At 34.9% G+C, this 18,304-nt stretch overlaps 11 non-coding genes across 11 annotated transcripts; all 11 read right to left on the minus strand.

Annotated features, from left to right (window-relative positions):
• Positions 1–1,396: 1,396 nt before the first annotated feature.
• On the minus strand, positions 1,397–1,469 carry TRNAT-UGU (transfer RNA threonine (anticodon UGU)). Its single transcript has one exon. It is a non-coding gene; the product is annotated as a tRNA-Thr (tRNA).
• A 1,533-nt stretch (positions 1,470–3,002) lies between these two features.
• Positions 3,003–3,075, minus strand: TRNAT-UGU (transfer RNA threonine (anticodon UGU)). The gene has a single exon. It is a non-coding gene; the product is annotated as a tRNA-Thr (tRNA).
• A 1,532-nt stretch (positions 3,076–4,607) lies between these two features.
• On the minus strand, positions 4,608–4,680 carry TRNAT-UGU (transfer RNA threonine (anticodon UGU)). The gene has a single exon. It is a non-coding gene; the product is annotated as a tRNA-Thr (tRNA).
• Positions 4,681–6,208: 1,528 nt separating this feature from the next.
• On the minus strand, positions 6,209–6,281 carry TRNAT-UGU (transfer RNA threonine (anticodon UGU)). The gene has a single exon. It is a non-coding gene; the product is annotated as a tRNA-Thr (tRNA).
• A 1,532-nt stretch (positions 6,282–7,813) lies between these two features.
• On the minus strand, positions 7,814–7,886 carry TRNAT-UGU (transfer RNA threonine (anticodon UGU)). The gene has a single exon. It is a non-coding gene; the product is annotated as a tRNA-Thr (tRNA).
• Positions 7,887–9,417: 1,531 nt separating this feature from the next.
• On the minus strand, positions 9,418–9,490 carry TRNAT-UGU (transfer RNA threonine (anticodon UGU)). The gene has a single exon. It is a non-coding gene; the product is annotated as a tRNA-Thr (tRNA).
• A 1,532-nt stretch (positions 9,491–11,022) lies between these two features.
• Positions 11,023–11,095, minus strand: TRNAT-UGU (transfer RNA threonine (anticodon UGU)). The gene has a single exon. It is a non-coding gene; the product is annotated as a tRNA-Thr (tRNA).
• Positions 11,096–12,627: 1,532 nt separating this feature from the next.
• On the minus strand, positions 12,628–12,700 carry TRNAT-UGU (transfer RNA threonine (anticodon UGU)). The gene has a single exon. It is a non-coding gene; the product is annotated as a tRNA-Thr (tRNA).
• A 1,532-nt stretch (positions 12,701–14,232) lies between these two features.
• Positions 14,233–14,305, minus strand: TRNAT-UGU (transfer RNA threonine (anticodon UGU)). The gene has a single exon. It is a non-coding gene; the product is annotated as a tRNA-Thr (tRNA).
• A 1,530-nt stretch (positions 14,306–15,835) lies between these two features.
• TRNAT-UGU (transfer RNA threonine (anticodon UGU)) lies at positions 15,836–15,908 on the minus strand. The gene has a single exon. It is a non-coding gene; the product is annotated as a tRNA-Thr (tRNA).
• A 1,531-nt stretch (positions 15,909–17,439) lies between these two features.
• On the minus strand, positions 17,440–17,512 carry TRNAT-UGU (transfer RNA threonine (anticodon UGU)). Its single transcript has one exon. It is a non-coding gene; the product is annotated as a tRNA-Thr (tRNA).
• Between the last annotated feature and the right edge of the window lie 792 nt (positions 17,513–18,304).

Raw genomic sequence — 18,304 nt, forward strand, 5'->3', positions numbered from 1 at the left:
GATTGAGGCATGTAGTATATAACTTTTTCAGAAAATCAAATAAATGCAAAAATTAGCTGTCTTTGCTTGAATTGAATTATATAGAAAATATTGAAAAAGTTGGACATATTTTTAATGGCTCTCCAACTTTGTGTTAGAGTGTCTTGTAGTGAGCTGAAATGATAATACCATGCCTGTCAGCAGAAACAGAACAGGTGTACAACAGGGTGAGAAGTATTAAAAAACTCCTAATGTGTGTGTTTTTTTGCTATCATTAAAGTAAAATTGTTGGAAAGCTCTTACCATATTTTCATAATAATAGTGAAAAACTTGTTGGAACTATCAGCATGAACAGAATCGGCCCAATAAAATGCAACAAATATGTTTTAGACATGCTCTTGTAACCAATCAGCAGATTAGACTGAACATCATATGTCTTTGTCCAAATTAACCATCCAAATATGTGACCAAATTGAAATGTTTCTCCTCACTTAAAGATATTGCATAGACTATTTTAAAATTGGGAAACACTAGGTCCCAGTGAGATTGGACCTCATGACCCCTGGTTTACGAGACCAGTGCTCTAACCCCTGAGAGATGGAGCCACATAAGTAGCCAGAACTGTGACCAATACGGGGTCTGAATTATGGTGGAAAAGAGTTTTCTTCAAATTTCAGTAATCTTATTGGATATTATTAGTTGTAGCTCATTCTCCAAATATACACTTTTAACAAATGACCACTGCTGAAATGCCTGCTTGGGACATGCAGTTAATAAACTAGTAAACAATTTAAAGAAACTTTCAGTTTGCTGTTGTATGTTGAATAGGTGTATATATAAAATTGAGGAAATGTTGGTCATGTTTTCCATGCCTCACAAACCTTGTGCTCCTTAGTGTGGAATGCCTTCAAAATGATATGACAGAATGTCTTTATATTGAGATATTTGTGACCAATAGTGGTCATTACCTTGAGTATGCTTGCATTTGTACTTTATATATGCTTACATGACCAAAAAAGCCTTCTGGCAGCTACAGTTGTCAATTCAAAACTCTTCTGGATCAACTGATGAAGTTGATTCCTGCACGGTACAATACAGATTAATACAATGTATATACCATTGTTGCTATCTTTAAAGTTTAATTATGGAAAAGCTCTTTCTACAGTTTGTAATGATACTGAAAAATTATGATGGGATTATCAGCATGAACAGAATCAGTACAATAAAATAATTTTAAGACATGCTCTTGGAACCAATTTGCAGATTAGACTGAACATCATAACTCTGTGTACAAATTGAATATCCAAATGTGTGACCAAATTGAAATGGTTCTCCTCACTTAAAGCTCTTGAGCAGACTATTTCAACATTGGGAGCTGCAATTTATATTTTAGCAGCAGTAACAAGAAAGTAGCACTAGGCCCCAGTGAGATTTGAACTCACGACCCCTGGTTTACAAGACCAGTGCTCTAATCCCTGAGCTATGGAGCCTTGCCTTCAGCACTATGTATGTTCATTCTGCTTAGTGATGGAAAAAAATCTTCTGCAAATTTCAAATCTCTGTTATCATTTTATTGTCGCTTTTTGTCCCAATGTAGACTTTTCACAAAAAAAAATCTACAAATTTGCAATATCCTTGATTGAGGCATGTAGTATATAACTTTTTCAGAAAATCAAATAAATTCAAAAATTAGCTGTCTTTGCTTGAATTGAATTATATAGAAAATATTGAAAAAGTTGGACATATTTTTAATGGCTCTCCAACTTTGTGTTAGAGTGTCCTGTAATGAGCTGAAATGATAATACCATGCCTGTCAGCAGAAACAGAACAGGTGTACAACAGGGTGAGAAGTATTAAAAACCTCCTAATGTGTGTGTTTTTTTGCTATCATTAAAGTAAAATTATTGGAAAGCTCTTACCATAGTTTCATAATAATAGTGAAAAACGTGTTGGAACTATCAGCATGAACAGAATCGGCCCAATAAAATGCAACAAATATGTTTTAGACATGCTCTTGTAACCAATCAGCAGATTAGACTGAACATCATATGTCTTAGTCCAAATTAACCATCCAAATATGTGACCAAATTGAAATGGTTCTCCTCACTTAAAGATATTGCATAGACTATTTTAACATTGGGAAACACTAGGTCCCAGTGAGATTGGACCTCATGACCCCTGGTTTACGAGACCAGTGCTCTAACCCCTGAGAGATGGAGCCACATAAGTAGCCAGAACTGTGACCAATACGGGGTCTGAATTATGGTGGAAAAGAGTTTTCTTCAAATTTCAGTAATCTTATTGGATATTATTAGTTGTAGCTCATTCTCCAAATATACACTTTTAACAAATGACCACTGCTGAAATGCCTGCTTGGGACATGCAGTTAATAACCTATTAAACAATTTAAAGAAACTTTCAGTTTGCTGTTGTATGTTGAATAGGTGTATATATAAAATTGAGGAAATGTTGGTCATGTTTTCCATGCCTCACAAACCTTGTGCTCCTTAGTCTGGAATGCCTTCAAAATGATATGACAGAATGTCTTTATATTGAGATATTTGTGACCAATAGTGGTCATTACCTTGAGTATGCTTGCATTTGTTCTTTATATATGCTTACATGACCAAAAAAGCCTTCTGGCAGCTACAGTTGTCAATTCAAAACTCTTCTGGATCAACTGATGAAGTTGATTCCTGCACGGTACAATACAATGTATATACCATTGTTGCTATCTTTAAAGTTTAATTATGGAAAAGCTCTTTCTACAGTTTGTAATGATACTGAAAAATTATGATGGGATTATCAGCATGAACAGAATCAGTACAATAAAATAATTTTAAGACATGCTCTTGGAACCAATTTGCAGATTAGACTTAACATCATAACTCTGTGTACAAATTGAATATCCAAATGTGTGACTAAATTGAAATGGTTCTCCTCACTTAAAGCTCTTGAGCAGACTATTTCAACATTGGGAGCTGCAATTTATATTTTAGCAGCACTAACAAGAAAGTAGCACTAGGCCTCAGTGAGATTTGAACTCACAACCCCTGGTTTACAAGACCAGTGCTCTAACCCCTGAGCTATGGAGCCTTGCCTTCAGCACTATGTATGTTCATTCTGCTTAGTGATGGAAAAAAATCTTCTGCAAATTTCAAATCTCTGTTATCATTTTATTGTCGCTTTTTGTCCCAATGTAGACTTTTCACAAAAAAATTCAATAAATTTGCAATATCCTTGATTGAGGCATGTAGTATATAACTTTTTCAGAAAATCAAATAAATGCAAAAATTAGCTGTCTTTGCTTGAATTGAATTATATAGAAAATATTGAAAAAGTTGGACATATTTTTAATGGCTCTCCAACTTTGTGTTAGAGTGTCCTGTAATGAGCTGAAATGATAATACCATGCCTGTCAGCAGAAACAGAACAGGTGTACAACAGGGTGAGAAGTATTAAAAACCTCCTAATGTGTGTGTTTTTTTGCTATCATTAAAGTAAAATTATTGGAAAGCTCTTACCATAGTTTCATAATAATAGTGAAAAACTTGTTGGAACTATCAGCATGAACAGAATCGGCCCAATAAAATGCAACAAATATGTTTTAGACATGCTCTTGTAACCAATCAGCAGATTAGACTGAACATCATATGTCTTTGTCCAAATTAACCATCCAAATATGTGACCAAATTGAAATGGTTCTCCTCACTTAAAGATATTGCATAGACTATTTTAACATTGGGAAACACTAGGTCCCAGTGAGATTGGACCTCATGACCCCTGGTTTACGAGACCAGTGCTCTAATCCCTGAGCTATGGAGCCACATAAGTAGCCAGAACTGTGACCAATACGGGGTCTGAATTATGGTGGAAAAGAGTTTTCTTCAAATTTCAGTAATCTTATTGGATATTATTAGTTGTAGCTCATTCTCCAAATATACACTTTTAACAAATGACCACTGCTGAAATGCCTGCTTGGGACATGCAGTTAATAACCTATTAAACAATTTAAAGAAACTTTCAGTTTGCTGTTGTATGTTGAATAGGTGTATATATAAAATTGAGGAAATGTTGGTCATGTTTTCCATGCCTCACAAACCTTGTGCTCCTTAGTCTGGAATGCCTTCAAAATGATATGACAGAATGTCTTTATATTGAGATATTTGTGACCAATAGTGGTCATTACCTTGAGTATGCTTGCATTTGTTCTTTATATATGCTTACATGACCAAAAAAGCCTTCTGGCAGCTACAGTTGTCAATTCAAAACTCTTCTGGATCAACTGATGAAGTTGATTCCTGCACGGTACAATACAATGTATATACCATTGTTGCTATCTTTAAAGTTTAATTATGGAAAAGCTCTTTCTACAGTTTGTAATGATACTGAAAAATTATGATGGGATTATCAGCATGAACAGAGTCAATACAATAAAATAATTTTAAGACATGCTCTTGGAACCAATTTGCAGATTAGACTGAACATCATAACTCTGTGTACAAATTGAATATCCAAATGTGTGACCAAATTGAAATGGTTCTCCTCACTTAAAGCTCTTGAGCAGACTATTTCAACATTGGGAGCTGCAATTTATATTTTAGCAGCAGTAACAAGAAAGTAGCACTAGGCCCCAGTGAGATTTGAACTCACGACCCCTGGTTTACAAGACCAGTGCTCTAACCCCTGAGCTATGGAGCCTTGCCTTCAGCACTATGTATGTTCATTCTGCTTAGTGATGGAAAAAAATCTTCTGCAAATTTCAAATCTCTGTTATCATTTTATTGTCGCTTTTTGTCCCAATGTAGACTTTTCACAAAAAATTCTATAAATTTGCAATATCCTTGATTGAGGCATGTAGTATATAACTTTTTCAGAAAATCAAATAAATGCAAAAATTAGCTGTCTTTGCTTGAATTGAATTATATAGAAAATATTGAAAAAGTTGGACATATTTTTAATGGCTCTCCAACTTTGTGTTAGAGTGTCCTGTAGTGAGCTGAAATGATAATACCATGCCTGTCAGCAGAAATAGAACAGGTGTACAACAGGGTGAGAAGTATTAAAAACCTCCTAATGTGTGTGTTTTTGTGCTATCATTAAAGTTAAATTATTGGAAAGCTCTTACCATAGTTTCATAATAATAGTGAAAAACTTGGAACTATCAGCATGAACAGAATCGGCCCAATAAAATGCAACAAATATGTTTTAGACATGCTCTTGTAACCAATCAGCAGATTAGACTGAACATCATAACTCTGTGTACAAATTGAATATCCAAATGTGTGACCAAATTGAAATGGTTCTCCTCACTTAAAGATATTGCATAGACTATTTTAACATTGGGAAACACTAGGTCCCAGTGAGATTGGACCTCATGACCCCTGGTTTACGAGACCAGTGCTCTAACCCCTGAGAGATGGAGCCACATAAGTAGCCAGAACTGTGACCAATACGGGGTCTGAATTATGGTGGAAAAGAGTTTTCTTCAAATTTCAGTAATCTTATTGGATATTATTAGTTGTAGCTCATTCTCCAAATATACACTTTTAACAAATGACCACTGCTGAAATGCCTGCTTGGGACATGCAGTTAATAACCTATTAAACAATTTAAAGAAACTTTCAGTTTGCTGTTGTATGTTGAATAGGTGTATATATAAAATTGAGGAAATGTTGGTCATGTTTTCCATGCCTCACAAACCTTGTGCTCCTTAGTCTGGAATGCCTTCAAAATGATATGACAGAATGTCTTTATATTGAGATATTTGTGACCAATAGTGGTCATTACCTTGAGTATGCTTGCATTTGTTCTTTATATATGCTTACATGACCAAAAAAGCCTTCTGGCAGCTACAGTTGTCAATTCAAAACTCTTCTGGATCAACTGATGAAGTTGATTCCTGCACGGTACAATACAATGTATATACCATTGTTGCTATCTTTAAAGTTTAATTATGGAAAAGCTCTTTCTACAGTTTGTAATGATACTGAAAAATTATGATGGGATTAACAGCATGAACAGAATCAGTACAATAAAATAATTTTAAGACATGCTCTTGGAACCAATTTGCAGATTAGACTGAACATCATAACTCTGTGTACAAATTGAATATCCAAATGTGTGACCAAATTGAAATGGTTCTCCTCACTTAAAGCTCTTGAGCAGACTATTTCAACATTGGGAGCTGCAATTTATATTTTAGCAGCAGTAACAAGAAAGTAGCACTAGGCCCCAGTGAGATTTGAACTCACGACCCCTGGTTTACAAGACCAGTGCTCTAACCCCTGAGCTATGGAGCCTTGCCTTCAGCACTATGTATGTTCATTCTGCTTAGTGATGGAAAAAAATCTTCTGCAAATTTCAAATCTCTGTTATCATTTTATTGTCGCTTTTTGTCCCAATGTAGACTTTTCACAAAAAAATTCTATAAATTTGCAATATCCTTGATTGAGGCATGTAGTATATAACTTTTTCAGAAAATCAAATAAATGCAAAAATTAGCTGTCTTTGCTTGAATTGAATTATATAGAAAATATTGAAAAAGTTGGACATATTTTTAATGGCTCTCCAACTTTGTGTTAGAGTGTCCTGTAGTGAGCTGAAATGATAATACCATGCCTGTCAGCAGAAACAGAACAGGTGTACAACAGGGTGAGAAGTATTAAAAAACTCCTAATGTGTGTTTTTTTTTGCTATCTTTAAAGTAAAATTGTTGGAAAGCTCTTACCATAGTTTCATAATAATAGTGAAAAACTTGTTGGAACTATCAGCATGAACAGAATCGGCCCAATAAAATGCAACAAATATGTTTTAGACATGCTCTTGTAACCAATCAGCAGATTAGACTGAACATCATATGTCTTTGTCCAAATTAACCATCCAAATATGTGACCAAATTGAAATGGTTCTCCTCACTTAAAGATATTGCATAGACTATTTTAACATTGGGAAACACTAGGTCCCAGTGAGATTGGACCTCATGACCCCTGGTTTACGAGACCAGTGCTCTAATCCCTGAGCTATGGAGCCACATAAGTAGCCAGAACTGTGACCAATACGGGGTCTGAATTATGGTGGAAAAGAGTTTTCTTCAAATTTCAGTAATCTTATTGGATATTATTAGTTGTAGCTCATTCTCCTAATATACACTTTTAACAAATGACCACTGCTGAAATGCCTGCTTGGGACATGCAGTTAATAACCTATTAAACAATTTAAAGAAACTTTCAGTTTGCTGTTGTATGTTGAATAGGTGTATATATAAAATTGAGGAAATGTTGGTCATGTTTTCCATGCCTCACAAACCTTGTGCTCCTTAGTCTGGAATGCCTTCAAAATGATATGACAGAATGTCTTTATATTGAGATATTTGTGACCAATAGTGGTCATTACCTTGAGTATGCTTGCATTTGTTCTTTATATATGCTTACATGACCAAAAAAGCCTTCTGGCAGCTACAGTTGTCAATTCAAAACTCTTCTGGATCAACTGATGAAGTTGATTCCTGCACGGTACAATACAATGTATATACCATTGTTGCTATCTTTAAAGTTTAATTATGGAAAAGCTCTTTCTACAGTTTGTAATGATACTGAAAAATTATGATGGGATTATCAGCATGAACAGAGTCAATACAATAAAATAATTTTAAGACATGCTCTTGGAACCAATTTGCAGATTAGACTGAACATCATAACTCTGTGTACAAATTGAATATCCAAATGTGTGACCAAATTGAAATGGTTCTCCTCACTTAAAGCTCTTGAGCAGACTATTTCAACATTGGGAGCTGCAATTTATATTTTAGCAGCAGTAACAAGAAAGTAGCACTAGGCCCCAGTGAGATTTGAACTCACGACCCCTGGTTTACAAGACCAGTGCTCTAACCCCTGAGCTATGGAGCCTTGCCTTCAGCACTATGTATGTTCATTCTGCTTAGTGATGGAAAAAAATCTTCTGCAAATTTCAAATCTCTGTTATCATTTTATTGTCGCTTTTTGTCCCAATGTAGGCTTTTCACAAAAAAATTCTACAAATTTGCAATATCCTTGATTGAGGCATGTAGTATATCACTTTTTCAGAAAATCAAATAAATGCAAAAATTAGCTGTCTTTGCTTGAATTGAATTATATAGAAAATATTGAAAAAGTTGGACATATTTTTAATGGCTCTCCAACTTTGTGTTAGAGTGTCCTGTAGTGAGCTGAAATGATAATACCATGCCTGTCAGCAGAAACAGAACAGGTGTACAACAGGGTGAGAAGTATTAAAAACCTCCTAATGTGTGTGTTTTTTTGCTATCATTAAAGTAAAATTATTGGAAAGCTCTTACCATAGTTTCATAATAATAGTGAAAAACTTGTTGGAACTATCAGCATGAACAGAATCGGCCCAATAAAATGCAACAAATATGTTTTAGACATGCTCTTGTAACCAATCAGCAGATTAGACTGAACATCATATGTCTTTGTCCAAATTAACCATCCAAATATGTGACCAAATTGAAATGGTTCTCCTCACTTAAAGATATTGCATAGACTATTTTAACATTGGGAAAAACCAGGTCCCAGTGAGATTGGACCTCATGACCCCTGGTTTACGAGACCAGTGCTCTAACCCCTGAGCTATGGAGCCACATAAGTAGCCAGAACTGTGACCAATACGGGGTCTGAATTATGGTGGAAAAGAGTTTTCTTCAAATTTCAGTAATCTTATTGGATATTATTAGTTGTAGCTCATTCTCCAAATATACACTTTTAACAAATGACCACTGCTGAAATGCCTGCTTGGGACATGCAGTTAATAACCTATTAAACAATTTAAAGAAACTTTCAGTTGCTGCTGTATGTTGAATAGGTGTATATATAAAATTGAGGAAATGTTGGTCATGTTTTCCATGCCTCACAAACCTTGTGCTCCTTAGTCTGGAATGCCTTCAAAATGATATGACAGAATGTCTTTATATTGAGATATTTGTGACCAATAGTGGTCATTACCTTGAGTATGCTTGCATTTGTACTTTATATATGCTTACATGACCAAAAAAGCCTTCTGGCAGCTACAGTTGTCAATTCAAAACTCTTCTGGATCAACTGATGAAGTTGATTCATGCACGGTACAATACAATGTATATACCATTGTTGCTATCTTTAAAGTTTAATTATGGAAAAGCTCTTTCTACAGTTTGTAATGATACTGAAAAATGATGATGGGATTATCAGCATGAACAGAGTCAATACAATAAAATAATTTTAAGACATGCTCTTGGAACCAATTAGCAGATTAGACTGAACATCATAACTCTGTGTACAAATTGAATATCCAAATGTGTGACCAAATTGAAATGGTTCTCCTCACTTAAAGCTCTTGAGCAGACTATTTCAACATTGGGAGCTGCAATTTATATTTTAGCAGCAGTAACAAGAAAATAGCACTAGGCCCCAGTGAGATTTGAACTCACGACCCCTGGTTTACAAGACCAGTGCTCTAACCCCTGAGCTATGGAGCCTTGCCTTCAGCACTATATATGTTCATTCTGCTTAGTGATGGAAAAAAATCTTCTGCAAATTTCAAATCTCTGTTATCATGTTATTGTCGCTTTTTGTCCCAATGTAGACTTTTCACAAAAAAATTCTACAAATTTGCAATATCCTTGATTGAGGCATGTAGTATATAACTTTTTCAGAAAATCAAATAAATGCAAAAATTAGCTGTCTTTGCTTGAATTGAATTATATAGAAAATATTGAAAAAGTTGGACATATTTTTAATGGCTCTCCAACTTTGTGTTAGAGTGTCCTGTAGTGAGCTGAAATGATAATACCATGCCTGTCAGCAGAAATAGAACAGGTGTACAACAGGGTGAGAAGTATTAAAAACCTCCTAATGTGTGTGTTTTTGTGCTATCATTAAAGTTAAATTATTGGAAAGCTCTTACCATAGTTTCATAATAATAGTGAAAAACTTGTTGGAACTATCAGCATGAACAGAATCGGCCCAATAAAATGCAACAAATATGTTTTAGACATGCTCTTGTAACCAATCAGCAGATTAGACTGAACATCATAACTCTGTGTACAAATTGAATATCCAAATGTGTGACCAAATTGAAATGGTTCTCCTCACTTAAAGATATTGCATAGACTATTTTAACATTGGGAAACACTAGGTCCCAGTGCGATTGGACCTCATGACCCCTGGTTTACGAGACCAGTGCTCTAACCCCTGAGCTATGGAGCCACATAAGTAGCCAGAACTGTGACCAATACGGGGTCTGAATTATGGTGGAAAAGAGTTTTCTTCAAATTTCAGTAATCTTATTGGATATTATTAGTTGTAGCTCATTCTCCAAATATACACTTTTAACAAATGACCACTGCTGAAATGCCTGCTTGGGACATGCAGTTAATAACCTATTAAACAATTTAAAGAAACTTTCAGTTTGCCGCTGTATGTTGAATAGGTGTATATATAAAATTGAGGAAATGTTGGTCATGTTTTCCATGCCTCACAAACCTTGTGCTCCTTAGTCTGGAATGCCTTCAAAATGATATGACAGAATGTCTTTATATTGAGATATTTGTGACCAATAGTGGTCATTACCTTGAGTATGCTTGCATTTGTTCTTTATATATGCTTACATGACCAAAAAAGCCTTCTGGCAGCTACAGTTGTCAATTCAAAACTCTTCTGGATCAACTGATGAAGTTGATTCCTGCACGGTTCAATACAATGTATATACCATTGTTGCTATCTTTAAAGTTTAATTATGGAAAAGCTCTTTCTACAGTTTGTAATGATACTGAAAAATTATGATGGGATTATCAGCATGAACAGAGTCAATACAATAAAATAATTTTAAGACATGCTCTTGGAACCAATTTGCAGATTAGACTGAACATCATAACTCTGTGTACAAATTGAATATCCAAATGTGTGACCAAATTGAAATGGTTCTCCTCACTTAAAGCTCTTGAGCAGACTATTTCAACATTGGGAGCTGCAATTTATATTTTAGCAGCAGTAACAAGAAAGTAGCACTAGGCCCCAGTGAGATTTGAACTCACGACCCCTGGTTTACAAGACCAGTGCTCTAACCCCTGAGCTATGGAGCCTTGCCTTCAGCACTATGTATGTTCATTCTGCTTAGTGATGGAAAAAAATCTTCTGCAAATTTCAAATCTCTGTTATCATTTTATTGTCGCTATTTGTCCCAATGTAGACTTTTCACAAAAAAATTCTATAAATTTGCAATATCCTTGATTGAGGCATGTAGTATATAACTTTTTCAGAAAATCAAATAAATTCAAAAATTAGCTGTCTTTGCTTGAATTGAATTATATAGAAAATATTGAAAAAGTTGGACATATTTTTAATGGCTCTCCAACTTTGTGTTAGAGTGTCCTGTAATGAGCTGAAATGATAATACCATGCCTGTCAGCAGAAACAGAACAGGTGTACAACAGGGTGAGAAGTATTAAAAACCTCCTAATGTGTGTGTTTTTTTGCTATCATTAAAGTAAAATTATTGGAAAGCTCTTACCATAGTTTCATAATAATAGTGAAAAACTTGTTGGAACTATCAGCATGAACAGAATCGGCCCAATAAAATGCAACAAATATGTTTTAGACATGCTCTTGTAACCAATCAGCAGATTAGACTGAACATCATATGTCTTAGTCCAAATTAACCATCCAAATATGTGACCAAATTGAAATGGTTCTCCTCACTTAAAGATATTGCATAGACTATTTTAACATTGGGAAACACTAGGTCCCAGTGAGATTGGACCTCATGACCCCTGGTTTACGAGACCAGTGCTCTAACCCCTGAGAGATGGAGCCACATAAGTAGCCAGAACTGTGACCAATACGGGGTCTGAATTATGGTGGAAAAGAGTTTTCTTCAAATTTCAGTAATCTTATTGGATATTATTAGTAGTAGCTCATTCTCCAAATATACACTTTTAACAAATGACCACTGCTGAAATGCCTGCTTGGGACATGCAGTTAATAACCTATTAAACAATTTAAAGAAACTTTCAGTTTGCTGTTGTATGTTGAATAGGTGTATATATAAAATTGAGGAAATGTTGGTCATGTTTTCCATGCCTCACAAACCTTGTGCTCCTTAGTCTGGAATGCCTTCAAAATGATATGACAGAATGTCTTTATATTGAGATATTTGTGACCAATAGTGGTCATTACCTTGAGTATGCTTGCATTTGTTCTTTATATATGCTTACATGACCAAAAAAGCCTTCTGGCAGCTACAGTTGTCAATTCAAAACTCTTCTGGATCAACTGATGAAGTTGATTCCTGCACGGTACAATACAATGTATATACCATTGTTGCTATCTTTAAAGTTTAATTATGGAAAAGCTCTTTCTACAGTTTGTAATGATACTGAAAAATTATGATGGGATTATCAGCATGAACAGAATCAGTACAATAAAATAATTTTAAGACATGCTCTTGGAACCAATTTGCAGATTAGACTTAACATCATAACTCTGTGTACAAATTGAATATCCAAATGTGTGACTAAATTGAAATGGTTCTCCTCACTTAAAGCTCTTGAGCAGACTATTTCAACATTGGGAGCTGCAATTTATATTTTAGCAGCACTAACAAGAAAGTAGCACTAGGCCTCAGTGAGATTTGAACTCACAACCCCTGGTTTACAAGACCAGTGCTCTAACCCCTGAGCTATGGAGCCTTGCCTTCAGCACTATGTATGTTCATTCTGCTTAGTGATGGAAAAAAATCTTCTGCAAATTTCAAATCTCTGTTATCATTTTATTGTCGCTTTTTGTCCCAATGTAGACTTTTCACAAAAAAATTCAATAAATTTGCAATATCCTTGATTGAGGCATGTAGTATATAACTTTTTCAGAAAATCAAATAAATGCAAAAATTAGCTGTCTTTGCTTGAATTGAATTATATAGAAAATATTGAAAAAGTTGGACATATTTTTAATGGCTCTCCAACTTTGTGTTAGAGTGTCCTGTAATGAGCTGAAATGATAATACCATGCCTGTCAGCAGAAACAGAACAGGTGTACAACAGGGTGAGAAGTATTAAAAACCTCCTAATGTGTGTGTTTTTGTGCTATCATTAAAGTTAAATTATTGGAAAGCTCTTACCATAGTTTCATAATAATAGTGAAAAACTTGTTGGAACTATCAGCATGAACAGAATCGGCCCAATAAAATGCAACAAATATGTTTTAGACATGCTCTTGTAACCAATCAGCAGATTAGACTGAACATCATAACTCTGTGTACAAATTGAATATCCAAATGTGTGACCAAATTGAAATGGTTCTCCTCACTTAAAGATATTGCATAGACTATTTTAACATTGGGAAACACTAGGTCCCAGTGAGATTGGACCTCATGACCCCTGGTTTACGAGACCAGTGCTCTAACCCCTGAGAGATGGAGCCACATAAGTAGCCAGAACTGTGACCAATACGGGGTCTGAATTATGGTGGAAAAGAGTTTTCTTCAAATTTCAGTAATCTTATTGGATATTATTAGTTGTAGCTCATTCTCCAAATATACACTTTTAACAAATGACCACTGCTGAAATGCCTGCTTGGGACATGCAGTTAATAACCTATTAAACAATTTAAAGAAACTTTCAGTTTGCTGTTGTATGTTGAATAGGTGTATATATAAAATTGAGGAAATGTTGGTCATGTTTTCCATGCCTCACAAACCTTGTGCTCCTTAGTCTGGAATGCCTTCAAAATGATATGACAGAATGTCTTTATATTGAGATATTTGTGACCAATAGTGGTCATTACCTTGAGTATGCTTGCATTTGTTCTTTATATATGCTTACATGACCAAAAAAGCCTTCTGGCAGCTACAGTTGTCAATTCAAAACTCTTCTGGATCAACTGATGAAGTTGATTCCTGCACGGTACAATACAATGTATATACCATTGTTGCTATCTTTAAAGTTTAATTATGGAAAAGCTCTTTCTACAGTTTGTAATGATACTGAAAAATTATGATGGGATTATCAGCATGAACAGAATCAGTACAATAAAATAATTTTAAGACATGCTCTTGGAACCAATTTGCAGATTAGACTGAACATCATAACTCTGTGTACAAATTGAATATCCAAATGTGTGACTAAATTGAAATGGTTCTCCTCACTTAAAGCTCTTCAGCAGACTATTTCAACATTGGGAGCTGCAATTTATATTTTAGCAGCAGTAACAAGAAAATAGCACTAGGCCCCAGTGAGATTTGAACTCACGACCCCTGGTTTACAAGACCAGTGCTCTAACCCCTGAGCTATGGAGCCTTGCCTTCAGCACTATGTATGTTCATTCTGCTTAGTGATGGAAAAAAATCTTCTGCAAATTTCAAATCTCTGTTATCATTTTATTGTCGCTTTTTGTCCCAATGTAGACTTTTCACAAAAAAAAATCTACAAATTTGCAATATCCTTGATTGAGGCATGTAGTATATAACTTTTTCAGAAAATCAAATAAATTCAAAAAACTGTCTTTGCTTGAATTGAATTATATAGAAAATATTGAAAAAGTTGGACATATTTTTAATGGCTCTCCAACTTTGTGTTAGAGTGTCCTGTAATGAGCTGAAATGATAATACCATGCCTGTCAGCAGAAACAGAACAGGTGTACAACAGGGTGAGAAGTATTAAAAACCTCCTAATGTGTGTGTTTTTTTGCTATCATTAAAGTAAAATTATTGGAAACCTCTTACCATAGTTTCATAATAATAGTGAAAAACTTGTTGGAACTATCAGCATGAACAGAATCGGCCCAATAAAATGCAACAAATATGTTTTAGACATGCTCTTGTAACCAATCAGCAGATTAGACTGAACATCATATGTCTTTGTCCAAATTAACCATCCAAATATGTGACCAAATTGAAATGGTTCTCCTCACTTAAAGATATTGCATAGACTATTTTAACATTGGGAAACACTAGGTCCCAGTGAGATTGGACCTCATGACCCCTGGTTTACGAGACCAGTGCTCTAATCCCTGAGCTATGGAGCCACATAAGTAGCCAGAACTGTGACCAATACGGGGTCTGAATTATGGTGGAAAAGAGTTTTCTTCAAATTTCAGTAATCTTATTGGATATTATTAGTTGTAGCTCATTCTCCAAATATACACTTTTAACAAATGACCACTGCTGAAATGCCTGCTTGGGACATGCAGTTAATAACCTATTAAACAATTTAAAGAAACTTTCAGTTTGCTGTTGTATGTTGAATAGGTGTATATATAAAATTGAGGAAATGTTGGTCATGTTTTCCATGCCTCACAAACCTTGTGCTCCTTAGTCTGGAATGCCTTCAAAATGATATGACAGAATGTCTTTATATTGAGATATTTGTGACCAATAGTGGTCATTACCTTGAGTATGCTTGCATTTGTTCTTTATATATGCTTACATGACCAAAAAAGCCTTCTGGCAGCTACAGTTGTCAATTCAAAACTCTTCTGGATCAACTGATGAAGTTGATTCCTGCACGGTACAATACAATGTATATACCATTGTTGCTATCTTTAAAGTTTAATTATGGAAAAGCTCTTTCTACAGTTTGTAATGATACTGAAAAATTATGATGGGATTATCAGCATGAACAGAGTCAATACAATAAAATAATTTTAAGACATGCTCTTGGAACCAATTTGCAGATTAGACTGAACATCATAACTCTGTGTACAAATTGAATATCCAAATGTGTGACCAAATTGAAATGGTTCTCCTCACTTAAAGCTCTTGAGCAGACTATTTCAACATTGGGAGCTGCAATTTATATTTTAGCAGCAGTAACAAGAAAGTAGCACTAGGCCCCAGTGAGATTTGAACTCACGACCCCTGGTTTACAAGACCAGTGCTCTAACCCCTGAGCTATGGAGCCTTGCCTTCAGCACTATGTATGTTCATTCTGCTTAGTGATGGAAAAAAATCTTCTGCAAATTTCAAATCTCTGTTATCATTTTATTGTCGCTTTTTGTCCCAATGTAGACTTTTCACAAAAAATTCTATAAATTTGCAATATCCTTGATTGAGGCATGTAGTATATAACTTTTTCAGAAAATCAAATAAATCCAAAAATTAGCTGTCTTTGCTTGAATTGAATTATATAGAAAATATTGAAAAAGTTGGACATATTTTTAATGGCTCTCCAACTTTGTGTTAGAGTGTCCTGTAGTGAGCTGAAATGATAATACCATGCCTGTCAGCAGAAATAGAACAGGTGTACAACAGGGTGAGAAGTATTAAAAACCTCCTAATGTGTGTGTTTTTGTGCTATCATTAAAGTTAAATTATTGGAAAGCTCTTACCATAGTTTCATAATAATAGTGAAAAACTTGTTGGAACTATCAGCATGAACAGAATCGGCCCAATAAAATGCAACAAATATGTTTTAGACATGCTCTTGTAACCAATCAGCAGATTAGACTGAACATCATAACTCTGTGTACAAATTGAATATCCAAATGTGTGACCAAATTGAAATGGTTCTCCTCACTTAAAGATATTGCATAGACTATTTTAACATTGGGAAACACTAGGTCCCAGTGAGATTGGACCTCATGACCCCTGGTTTACGAGACCAGTGCTCTAACCCCTGAGAGATGGAGCCACATAAGTAGCCAGAACTGTGACCAATACGGGGTCTGAATTATGGTGGAAAAGAGTTTTCTTCAAATTTCAGTAATCTTATTGGATATTATTAGTTGTAGCTCATTCTCCAAATATACACTTTTAACAAATGACCACTGCTGAAATGCCTGCTTGGGACATGCAGTTAATAACCTATTAAACAATTTAAAGAAACTTTCAGTTTGCTGCTGTATGTTGAATAGGTGTATATATAAAATTGAGGAAATGTTGGTCATGTTTTCCATGCCTCACAAACCTTGTGCTCCTTAGTCTGGAATGCCTTCAAAATGATATGACAGAATGTCTTTATATTGAGATATTTGTGACCAATAGTGGTCATTACCTTGAGTATGCTTGCATTTGTTCTTTATATATGCTTACATGACCAAAAAAGCCTTCTGGCAGCTACAGTTGTCAATTCAAAACTCTTCTGGATCAACTGATGAAGTTGATTCCTGCACGGTACAATACAATGTATATACCATTGTTGCTATCTTTAAAGTTTAATTATGGAAAAGCTCTTTCTACAGTTTGTAATGATACTGAAAAATTATGATGGGATTATCAGCATGAACAGAATCAGTACAATAAAATAATTTTAAGACATGCTCTTGGAACCAATTTGCAGATTAGACTGAACATCATAACTCTGTGTACAAATTGAATATCCAAATGTGTGACCAAATTGAAATGGTTCTCCTCACTTAAAGCTCTTGAGCAGACTATTTCAACATTGGGAGCTGCAATTTATATTTTAGCAGCAGTAACAAGAAAGTAGCACTAGGCCCCAGTGAGATTTGAACTCACGACCCCTGGTTTACAAGACCAGTGCTCTAACCCCTGAGCTATGGAGCCTTGCCTTCAGCACTATGTATGTTCATTCTGCTTAGTGATGGAAAAAAATCTTCTGCAAATTTCAAATCTCTGTTATCATTTTATTGTCGCTTTTTGTCCCAATGTAGACTTTTCACAAAAAAATTCTATAAATTTGCAATATCCTTGATTGAGGCATGTAGTATATAACTTTTTCAGAAAATCAAATAAATGCAAAAATTAGCTGTCTTTGCTTGAATTGAATTATATAGAAAATATTGAAAAAGTTGGACATATTTTTAATGGCTCTCCAACTTTGTGTTAGAGTGTCCTGTAGTGAGCTGAAATGATAATACCATGCCTGTCAGCAGAAACAGAACAGGTGTACAACAGGGTGAGAAGTATTAAAAAACTCCTAATGTGTGTTTTTTTTTGCTATCTTTAAAGTAAAATTGTTGGAAAGCTCTTACCATAGTTTCATAATAATAGTGAAAAACTTGTTGGAACTATCAGCATGAACAGAATCGGCCCAATAAAATGCAACAAATATGTTTTAGACATGCTCTTGTAACCAATCAGCAGATTAGACTGAACATCATATGTCTTTGTCCAAATTAACCATCCAAATATGTGACCAAATTGAAATGGTTCTCCTCACTTAAAGATATTGCATAGACTATTTTAACATTGGGAAACACTAGGTCCCAGTGAGATTGGACCTCATGACCCCTGGTTTACGAGACCAGTGCTCTAATCCCTGAGCTATGGAGCCACATAAGTAGCCAGAACTGTGACCAATACGGGGTCTGAATTATGGTGGAAAAGAGTTTTCTT

The sequence above is a fragment of the Pseudophryne corroboree genome, chromosome 11 (genome assembly GCF_028390025.1).
Source record: "Pseudophryne corroboree isolate aPseCor3 chromosome 11, aPseCor3.hap2, whole genome shotgun sequence".
In the NCBI taxonomy this organism is placed as follows: Eukaryota; Metazoa; Chordata; class Amphibia; order Anura; family Myobatrachidae; genus Pseudophryne; species Pseudophryne corroboree.